This window comes from Bactrocera latifrons, unplaced genomic scaffold (genome assembly GCF_001853355.1).
Source record: "Bactrocera latifrons isolate USDA-ARS-PBARC rearing strain unplaced genomic scaffold, ASM185335v1 scaffold_363, whole genome shotgun sequence".
Classification (NCBI taxonomy): Eukaryota; Metazoa; Arthropoda; class Insecta; order Diptera; family Tephritidae; genus Bactrocera; species Bactrocera latifrons.
Genome location: NW_017537005.1, coordinates 249,551 through 261,549, shown reverse-complemented (window position 1 = coordinate 261,549; position 11,999 = coordinate 249,551). Strand labels below are relative to the sequence as shown.

At 35.1% G+C, this 11,999-nt stretch overlaps 1 protein-coding gene across 3 annotated transcripts in view; it reads right to left on the bottom strand.

Annotated features, from left to right (window-relative positions):
* The window catches only part of LOC108971891 (short neuropeptide F-like), a gene marked incomplete at its 3' end in the record, with an annotated part of 181,317 nt that overhangs the window by 21,857 nt on the left and 147,461 nt on the right, over nucleotides 1–11,999 (bottom strand).

Sequence of the window (11,999 nt, the reverse complement as noted above, 5' to 3'; positions counted from 1 at the left end):
TCTTAAAATACTCTTTAATAATATGCATTTACAAAATGCTATAGCTAAATATCAAATTTAATTTTCAATTAATTTGGATTTCTAAACTTTATCCTTAACTTAACCTATGATAACGAGCTTTGAGCACAAAAACCCATTGAAATCTTATTGTTTTTCCAACACCTTCCGAATTTACCCTCAAATATATTTACGCTTACGGCAATTTTATGATTATTTAAAGCCAACCCAAATATTTAGCGCCTGATAGCACGGTCTAGAGGACACATACGCGCTGCGTATACATATACTTACGTTTTTATATCGTGTAAATGGCAAAAATGGTCAGTTTAGTGCAAAAACCAGAAACAAAATAGTTTGCGGCAAATTTAAGGAAAAAAGCCAACAAAGAGCACAGATGTTCACACACGCTTAAACTTTTTGCACGTTTCTACATATGTATGTGTGCTTGCTGCAATTGCTGCTTGTGCGCTTTTATTGCRGTAAGCCTATGGATTCTCACTCCTCCTCAGTTTTTCCTTCCAATGCTTGTTCTACCTTCCTCCACTCAACTTCGTTTCGAGGCTTGTCTGCTTGCACACATTCACGCTTTGTTTATTTTATTGTCTAGTTCTACAATTTGCTGGATTAGTGGGTGAGTGCAAGGTTTTTGGTTTCAGCACATATACGTGACATTTGACCACCTTTTGCACCGCATATTAAGAAAATGTTGAACCAGTTGCTATTATTTCAATATTTTCGGAAAAATCTAAGATATTCAATGCAGGTTTGAAATTTTATAACAGAAATTGTTGCGTTGCTAATTTTATACAAAATCAAGAGTTGGTGGAAGCCTAGGTTATTAAATATGTCATACGCTATCTGCTTTAATACATAATACACAAATAATCATTCGAATATTCCATATGAAAACATGTGTATATATGTATACTAGGGTGATTAAACAAATTTTTTTTTGTTTGGTACTCTGAAAAACAGGATGAGTTCTAAATGGTAACGGGAAGGTCCTCCGACTTACAATTTTCTATACGATTCGTTCATAAACCCAAACGTTTAAAAGATGTTAACAGTTAAAGTTTGATAATTTTTGGGAAAATTTTTTTTCTTATGAATTTTATAACGCAATGAACTAAATTATTATGAAAAATGARACTCATAGGTTTTTGGAGAGGCTTTCTGAGAGGTGTATATGAATCTATTTTTCAGAGTACCAAACGAAAAAAAATATAATTTTTTCTTTAATCACCCTAATGTATACTTACTTGTATGTATGTATAGTTTTAAATATGGATCGATGATTTTGTATAGTTATTTATGTATAGTTTTAAATCTGAAAATGAATGTACTGGTATATGTCTCCATATCCAACAAAAAGCAGCATGCCACTATTGTTCTTTCTCATATCAGAGAACTGAAAAATGTATGCTATATTTGTTATACCAACAAGCTTTATGTCAGTTTTCTAGTTAAATAGTCTCTGAAGAAATTCAAGAGCTACCATTTCATCTAGAAAAAACATTACTTTTTTGTTGTTTATGAGCTAACAAAATCATCGATCCATATTTCTCCAAAAATGATGCCGATGAGAACACAAACGTCAATTGCGCAATGATAACCGACTATTTAATGCCTGAAATTGATGATTTTGGCGATATTTTCTTTCAACAAGACGGCCACATATAGTATCAATCAATGGATTTATTGAGAGAATACTTCGTTGAGCAGATAATTTCACTTTTTGTGTCAATCGGCCACCAAGATCGTTAGACTTTTGCCTCTAGGCCTTGAAACAGCGCACGTGTCATTCGCCAGTTACCGTTCGAAATGCTCGAACGAGCCATCGTTTGGAAGAGATAATCTTCAAAAAATAAATGTGAAAGAATGTTCTTTCGAATGTTTATAAACATTCACTATTTAATTTGAAGTTTCTGTGTTTTTTTTTTTTAAGTGGGGAACTATAAAATGGATCACCCCATTACTTATACGTTAGGATGGATCAAAAAAACCATTGAAAGTTTTCGTTTGGTACTATGAAAAATTGGTTGGTAGACGCCCACGCCTAACGGTTTTTTATTTTGTGAGTTAAAAAAAATCATAGCTAGCTTCCAACTACTTGAAAAAGCGTTTGTTTATTGGGTTTTTGTAGAAATTTGAATGCTCTACAAACAAGGTTGAATATAATTTTTCGTAAACCTAATCGTTTGAAACATATTAACTGTTTTTTCTTTTGAGTCTTATAATTCAAAATAAAACCTCATTTCAAATTGCAGAGCTCATGATCTTATACAGACTTGAAGTAAACAGAGAGATATATGTTATATAGGATATTTATTAAACGTCTTTTATGAGTTCTATCTTTAATGAATAAGTTCGTAATCTGGACACTTTAAAGCTTCAAATATGCTATTTTGTACAGCTGTGTTATTATCTCATCTTATCCTATATAAATCGTAAAGGTCTTGGTGCGCATGGAACCTGCTATATAGTAGCTAGGTTCGACCTTTCGGTAGCCTTTTAATAAGGAATAACCAACCGCCGGCAAAATTAAGAAACTTGTTAAAAAATATATAGTATTATTACTGCGGAGTCTGTTTAATAGTCCTTTTATTTCCCGGATACTGAGAAAATCCGAAGGAAAGATTTCTAGTGTAGACAAAAAGTTGATTAAAGTCATTAATAATCTGCAAGGAAACTTCACAAAATTACATATGATAAGGCAAGGGTTGGTAGATAAAATGTCCACATACCCTGACGGTATATCTGGCAGAGATGGTTTTAAGTCACGCTAAAAGAGGGAGAAGAGATGGCGCAGGAGCAAGCGAAACACCAGCGCAACTCTTAACATTTACTCTTACATTTACATGGTCGGAACTGATGGAGTGGGCACCAAGATCTATTTCGCGAAGTGGAAGGAATATTGCTTATCTTCCAGAAGTTTTTGCGGCCATGAAAGCTGCTGAGTTCATAAAATGGAGGAAATGACAAAAAGAATATAAACATATACGTTGATAGAAAAGCGGCAATTAAAGGAATAATCTCACAGAGTATTGCGTCGGAGAATGTCCTTAAAAGCAGTTAGGCAATATATACAATTTCTGTTGAAAAGCGAMTGGTTGTCCATAATGGCATTCCGGTAAACGATATAGCTGATGAGATTGTCAAAATTSCCAACCGTTTGAATACCGAACCAATTCAGGAAATACTCAAATCTTTAAAAACCATAAACATCTAAATTTCCCAAAGGGCTGATGGGCACAGAAAAGTGAGATGGAATGCCTTATTGGCATGCAGAATCACSAAGATCATTTCCAAGAGGGAGAGAACAGAACAGAAAACACGTCTTAAAAAGACTGCAGGTTATTGGCCTAGTCACAGATCACAACTTACTAGCAGCTCAGCCRCTATATTTACTGCCGTATGATACATGCAGAAAGTGAAGTGAAATAGTTACGACAGAAACGCTGTAACACTTTTTTGTTTATATCCCACCTTATCCACAACTATGGTAATATATTTAGGAACTGCGCTGTTGAAGGGCTTGAAGAAAGTGTGAGAATTAAATATCAAGTCTACATTAAACTTTAGAATATGCGTTGACGTCTTACACGACACAAACTTCAACTCATATTTACATACTTATATATACCTTCATCTGGCATTACAAAGGTCCAAAGAACCAAAAGACAAAGGAAAGGAAGGTCCGGACATCTAGAAAGTGTAACCTAACCTAAGTTTTAAATGTACAATTTAATAGTGTTAATGAAATAGCGTTTAATGCTTAKAGATAATGGTAATTATCCTAAAATTTGTGATGCTTCAATCTCAATTTAATAATAAAAATATATTTTAAAATTATTTCATACATTTTACATATTTTTATTTAATAATTAATATCCAAATGTATTCCAAAGGACATAAAATGAGATTTATTAGAACCAAATTTTTCCGGAAGGGTTCTGCTGGATATGAATTCACTTGAACCTTGTATAGAGCATAGTATATAGTATAAGAATCAATTGAGCATTGATATTCTCTCTAAAATTTACTCACACAAGCAGTGAGTATCTATAATATCTGTTATATGTTGGTACCTTTATGCTACCATACATACATATCTATTAAATTATTTACAATATTTAAGCAAACTATTACATTTCCYTACAGGCCCGCAACTACTCTCGTCGTGTGCGTATTTGCTTATGCAAGTATGTGTAACGTCTGTGTTAGCTGTTCAGCTCAATTTGCTATGTAAATTGACGYTTGCTATTTTTACTTTGCCCCCAACGCAACTCGATCAAAATGCCATTCGTTCCACTTCTGGCTCAGCAAAATTTCCGCAAATTTTCTGTCAATTTTTTTGTGCTTMAAATTGTTTGCTCCTCTTCCGATGAGCTGCGTTGAACGATTAGCGATGAAATGCCTACAAACTGACAAATTTTGTTGCACCGCCTATGGTTTTTAACTAAATTGATAAAATTGCTATATGTGTATGTATGTTTCACCGTATACAGGACATATGTATGAGTATATATTGTTGTTGATGTGCATGTAGTTCCGCTTGTGCTGGCTAACTGTAATAAATTGGAAAAATTGTTTCCAGTCTATGTGTTTCACCAAACAAAAATTTTTGTAGCAAAAAAATATTTTTAATATCCAAAAACTCGTTGATTAAATATTTTCTACATTTTGTATATACTATATAATAGTAAATATTTTGATGATATATGACAAACAAGTGAAATTTGATAATGTTACTGAAGTTGTTAAAATATTAAGTGGTTTATGCATTGCATATTTTTACAGTCAAATTTGAACTTATTATGGTGTAGTGTCACCTTTTGRTGTATATATTTCTAATCAAATCAATAAACAAAAAAATAATGCATCATCCATGTGACGCTCGGATTACATATGAAATTATCTACTCATATTTGGATAACTACAAATTTATTCCGCTCTTGGGTTATATTATATGTCCACTTAAATATCATAGAATGTCTATGAYTTTATTTCAGCAATTTCACAACGAAAGAGAAACTATTAACTTTAAGAAAGTACATTCTTAAAGTAAAGGACCATGACCGAGCTCAACCAATATTAATGGAGTCATAACTTGGAGGATGGAGTCATATGTAGAAGTTCACTCAAGTGAGGAAAGTTCTCTGATTGCCATTCATTTGGGAGTGGTCAGAAACGATTCCTTTACATATGGCTCAAGCAGCTCACGACTTCTGGTCTTTGACCAAGTATCCTCTGGGTAGGTTAGAATATCCGTTTGAAGGCGAGATAAAGTGAGGATCCGCTACATACAAAAAAAAAAAACACTCCCAATGAGAATAAGCAATCAGCCTCGGATGAGAGACACYCCTTTTGATGACGACCAAGGCAAACGAATGGACGGGACAAGGACTACGAATTGAGAGCATGCATCTTGAATTTCCGGTTTCTTAATTAGGAAGGTACCATTGCCCAGCTGGTTGATGTCCTCGTGAAAATAAAGGCTGACATTACTGCCATCCAAGAAATGCGATAGACGGGATAAGGAGTGAAACTAGTAGGTAATTGTGGCATTTACTACAGTGGCCATATAAGTTTGATGTTGGATTCGTGGTGGGAGAGAGACTCCGTCACCGAGTACTACCATTCAATCCGGTGAATGAACGTCTAGCCACAATCCGAATCAAATCACGCCCCGACGGAAGAGAAGGACGATGTGATGTGACGAGCGCTTGGAGCGCACTTGTGATATCTGCCCCCGCCACGATGTCAAAATCGTGCTTGGCGACTTTAACGCCAGGGTTGGCAAAGAAGGTATCTTTCGCACTACGGTCGGTAAATGCAGCCTCCACGACGAAACATCCCCAAATGTGCTGAGGCTGATCGACTTCGATGGGGCCCGATATATGGTTATTTGTKGCACCAGATTCCAGCACAAGAAAATACCAACCAGATCGATCGTGTTATGAAGGAAGGACTGGAATACACGTCTCCAGTATTCTAGATGTGCGTACGCTCCGAGGTCCTAACATCCATCATCGCATGGAGGGAACACTTCTCCAGCCTTCTGAATGGCAGTGAACGCACAACGCCAGGAGATGGCGAATTTGATTCCCTAATCGATGACGATGGAGCAGACGTTCCATTGCCCACACATGAAGAAATTCGAATAACAATTACCCGCCTGAAGAACTAAAAAGCGGCGGGGGCCGATGGATTGGAATTTAAGTGTGCTGTGCCCAATCCATAAGAAAGGATACCCCACAATCTGCGAAAACTAGCGTGGGATAATCCTCCTCAGCATCGTATATAAGGTTCTATCGAACGTATTGGGTGAAAGATTAAARCCCACCGTAAACAAACTGATTGGACCTTATCAGTGTGTCTTTAGACATGGCAAATCAACAACCGACCAGATATTCACCATGTACAAAATCTTGGAAAAGACCAGTGAAAAGAGAATTGACACACACCACCTCTTCGTCGATTCCAAAGCTACTTTCGATAGCACGAAAAGGAGCTGCCTTTGTGTCGCGATGTCTGAATTTGGTATCCCCTCAAAACTAATACGGCTGTGTAAACTGAAGTTGAGCAACACCAAAAGCTCCATCAGGATCGGTAAGGACCTCTCCGAGCCGTTCGACACCRAACGAGGTTTCAGACAAGGCAACTCCCTATTGTGCGACTTCATCAATCTGTTACTGGAGAAAATAATTCGAGCTGCAGAACTTAATCGGCCTCAACACCCGCGCCATTAGTTCTGCTTTCTCCAGACTGAACAAGGAAGCAAAAAAAATGGGTCTGGCAGTGAACGAGAGCAAGACGAAATATCGCCTGTTATTTTCGTCTGACTTATGTGTTTTTTTGTTACTCGCTTAAAATTTCACTTGAATTTAAATAAAAAGTTGTACTTAAATAAATATGATAATTTTTAATACTTTAAATTTTAACGCAAAGCTCTCCTATCATTCAAGTATAAATATATCACAAAAATTTCTAACAAGAAAATTACATGCGAAGGAATTCCCTGAAGTAACTCCCTGCCAAAGTTTGGTGGCGCCACTTAAAGCTATTTAATGCACCTCGAAAATCGACAATAATGCAAAAGCGTGAACTATGATAGCTGGAAAATGCAGCTGAAAAATGCAAGAACAGAACAACAACAACAACTGGCAACAAAGCTATGTATGCATTTGTACAAAGCCACTGAACAGCATAAAGGAGTATTTGGGGCACTGCCACGAGCAAACGCCTTCAAGCCAAGTAACTTTTACTTTCACTTTTCTGAGTGCATGTGAGCATAACTTTACACGTTTGTATGTGTGTGTGTTTGCTTGTGAGTTAAGAGATGGTGAAAGTTTAATAGCGGAGCATTTCTTTAAAATTTCCAGCGCTGTGAAAAATTGCTAGCATTTTGGAGAAGTAATTTTCGCCCTTAAACGAATACCCGGATGGCACTTAGAGTGTAGGAGGGTTTTAAAAATTCATGCGTTGAAAATTGGAAGCAACCCCAGCAACGTTTGGAATATTTGTGGCAGTTTCTAAAGGGAAACTGAATACAGAATTAATCGTTGAGTTTTCGCTAATTTGTTCTGGGAAATGTTGAAGACTAGTATTTTGGWAATCGTAAATCAATTGGAGAATTAGTTATTTATAATGCATACCCGTTAGATACGTGGGACAAATGGACCGGCGTTGAAAATTTTCTTCAGTAATTATGTATATGGAATGCTGTACATTCGCTTTCTTCCATTAAGAAAGMATTATAAGTTTATACCTTTGAAAATAACATAAAATTCAAACTTTTGTCGAAAACGCCGTCAATTTGGTAATTTTTTTTCTTTTTTGGTTGTTTTTCATTGTACGGAGAGCATCTTTTGGTTCAGATTTCTAGTCCAGACTTCATTCAAAGTAAAGATGATATTAACTAAGAGATCTATTTTGCTTGAGGAAAGTAGTTACTTGAGTATTGCCATTCCTATACTTATCTTTTTTTTTAAAGGTCAAGCTTGTGACTCAGGGATTTATGCATGGGCCTATGGAGACGAACATGGCGATCTGGTAATAGAAGCTAGCTGTGTTGAAGGTCGCATTTTGCAGCGACTTAAAACAATAAACCAGAATGTGCAAACAGTCTCACTGCGGAACAGTTTAAGACCGGTCGGTTCTTGACACGGAGATTGCAACAGCTCATCTGCAAAATGCGGCTAAATGAAGCATCCCCTAAGAGTCGACGACTTTAACGAATTGCCAACAAGCTGATTGTACCTTATCCGTTCGGTTTTAGACCTGGTTCCATCGTATACTAAATGTTCACATTGAGCCAAATCCTAGAAGAAATTCGAGGATATCAAATTGGCATCCGCCTTATCTTCACCCTGACCCACGGAACATTACCACATATTGCCTTTCAGATAGGGTTGATTAGACTAATCAAAGAAGAAAGAAAGACAGATTTATTTTATTATTAATTGACTTTACAGGAATTGCAACTAATACGGCCTGCATAAAAAYCGCTAAGTTGGAGAAACCGAAAAGAAAACTTAGTCAAAACTCTCAACTAATTTATTTTATAATTTCGTAGGAGAAACATGATTATTGTATAACTTTTAGTGGTAATTTTTGTTGGTAGATAAATTTTTCTGTATTTGTCATCTGTGAAAGGGAAATGAGAAATCATGTCTCCAGATATGACTAACTATTTGTTATAACTGCTTAGATTTAATGTTATCAGAATTATTCTTTGTGAAATCGTTCCACATATTCGTCACTTACGGCTCCTAAATTTTCGGAGAAAAATCCAGATGGGAGTCCGAAAAGTGAATTTTAAAGACATGTTGCAACCCATTTTATTATAGGCAGCAAATAGTTCAGTCAAAAGATCTTTGTAATTGTCAGCTTTCACATTTTTAAGAAAATTTTTAACAACGCTTTTAAAGGCACTCCAGGCTCGTGTTTCAGTTTAATTGAGCATTACCTCAAATTTTTCATCTTTCATTAGTTCTCTTTTTTACGGACCCACAAATATGACCTCCTTAATTTTTACAATACAAGATACAGGAACCCTCTTCCAATACTGTTCATTGCCTTAACAAAATTCTTCATTAAACCCAATTTAATATGTAAAGGTGGTAGTAATAGGTGGTAGTTGATCAGGGATCAACTAGAGGCTCATTGGTAACGTTTTGTTTTGTCCCGCAGTAAGTCCTGATGTGCCACTACCACTGTAGTCATGTGAATTTGCTGAATAGCCAGAAGTATATCATGCGAATGCGGTGCTTGCGGTGTGCTTTCAAAGGAATAACCTTATAATGCTTTCTTAATGGAAGAAAGCGGATGTACAGCATTCCATATAATTCTTGAAGAAAATTTTCAACGCCGGTCCATTTGTCCCACGTATCTAACGGGTATGCATTATAAATAACTAATTCTCCGATTGATTTAGGATTACCAGAATAGCAGTCTTCAACATTTCCCATGGAAATTTGGCGAAATGATTGTCACCAATAACCAATACAGTATGAGATGGCACTCACAAACTCACTCACTCACACTCAAATACTAATGTATATTTTGACGTGAAATTTAGTATAGATGCCACTAACAGTACTGTCAATTTACGAAAAAAAATTTACCGATTCGAAGAACACGTGAAGTATAAATTAATTAAAATTGATTCACCTTTCAATTTGATCACAGTAGTATTGTAAAATGATAGAAAAATTCTGTTTTCAGATTTTACTTTTGGGTATCAAACTGCATTAGAAACACCTACGAATTTTCATGTTACAAATTATGTGTCTACCAGTGTAATATTATATTTGTATTCCTCTTAGCTCTTCAGCAAGACAATTAGCTTTGTGGTTAAGCTCTAGGCTGATTGAAAATTCTATTCTATTTTTATGCTCATAATAAAATGACAGTCAGTCTCTCCCTGGCTATAAGAAAATATTGCTCCAAAAAATCGATTTCTTCATCAATAAGAATTGAGTTGTTAAATTCTACAACATTTCTAGAATATTGTCCTAAATTTTTAAGTTGAGCCGGGTAACAGTTTTGGAGATAAAGTATTGAAAACTTGGGTGCTTTTCTCAAAACTGTGTTTTTGAAGTCGGTTGCCAAGATTCTTCGAAAACTACTCAACCGATCTTTATGAAATTTTACACAGGTCTTTGAAATACAATACTTAAAGACTTGGCGAGGGATTTTTCTTCGATTACAAAAGTTAAAAAAAAAAAGTGTCGCTAATGTTTTGTAAAAATGTGTGCCAAAAATCCAATTTTCAGTTTTTTTTTCCTTTATACAAGTATTTTTTTCTCTTTAGATTATCCTGTAAGGACCCGCCAACGCGGGTGCATATTTTTTCCGAGGGTCGCCGGAAATAGCGTCGTAATAGCCGTGTTTTATAAATAGTTTATCCAAAAATTTCAGATTTTTTTTGTTTATAGTATATGTTTGTAACAAAAAAAAAATTCTAATAAAAAGTTTAATTTTTATATAAGAAAAAATTGTTGAAGAGAGGTTGGTTGTTACCTGAGGTAACCCATGCAATTCCTTCATTCGCTGGGAAATATGGAAAAAAAAAATAAATAATTTAGGGCGAATAAGCATTATTTCAATTAATCAAAGCATGTTCACGAAATCAGCAAAATTTCCATATAAATTTTATAAATAACTGCAAAATAAGGCTTTGGTAGGCGTATACAATAGATATGCCGTACACGAAAATTCAATGATATCCTTGCTTAGGAAAATTGACAACTTTATTAGTCAAACGCAATGGGCGTTTCTGAAAAAATTTAAAAATTAATGATACATTTCGGTTGAAATACAATTTGAAAAATAGCAATGGTCCCTTTCACTGCTTTAAAATATAGATATGAGCATATAGTATACAGCAATACCTCTTGCTTTTAGCATACATTTGTATGTATGCGTATGTATATATGCTTATAAACCAAAAACAAACGTGGTTAGCGAGCACAATACAAAGCGGCAGTGTCATCATTCATTCATTGAAAAATGAATTTTAGGCGTTCGAAAATCCGATGATAAATCACTTTTATTCTTGACAAACGTCGCTCAAATATGCTTCCGTTACATCAAAAGCCTAGCACTGTATATGTATGTATATGTGCGTTTATTTGCCTGCATGCGTATGGTTGTATATTGCCCAATGACGCAATGGATGCACATGTAGTGAAGAGCCTCGCAAATCAACCTCTGCTATCGTTATGCGTTGCCGTAGCGAAGCAACAGTCTGTTGTGTCTGCCATGGCGTATGAGTGATTCTTTTGTAAATTGATATCTAATGTTTGTATTTTTTTTTGTTTTTGTTAAATTTTATTTTTGCTGTTTACGTAGGTCATCAAATGGCCAAACAATACGCGGTTAATGATAATAAATGGCAAAAACAAAAACAACAGAGCACGACGCGGTTAACGCTTATTGGGCATTTTGGCGGCCGAACGCATGAATGATTACTCAGTTTGTATGGTCAGTCGGTGGAAGCGCTTAATCGATTTTGGCGGGTTGTATTTTTGTATGTTTAAACCAATCGTATACTTAGTTTGAAACAGAAAATCTGAATTTTTATTATCTGACTTATTTTTGAAAAACTAAAAAACTACAAAGAAAATCGTATCCAATTTATTAGAAAACATGAGTCTGAACTATAGACCGCATGGAATTTATAATGATCTCTATATTAGCATAATTATGATTTTATTTTATTTTTACAGAAGCAAGTATTGAATTTTATATGGAGTAATATACTGGTAATCTTCTCTAAATATTTTATCCACGTTCTGTGATTTTCATATAGAAGCCCTATGTTTCCTCTAGGTATTTTGTGAATATATATCGGGTGATTTTTTAAGAGCTTGATAACTTTTTTAAAAAAAAAAACGCATAAAATTTGCAAAATCTCATCGGTTCTTTATTTGAAACGTTAGATTGGTTCATGACATTTACTTTTTGAAGATAATTTCATTTAAATGTTGACC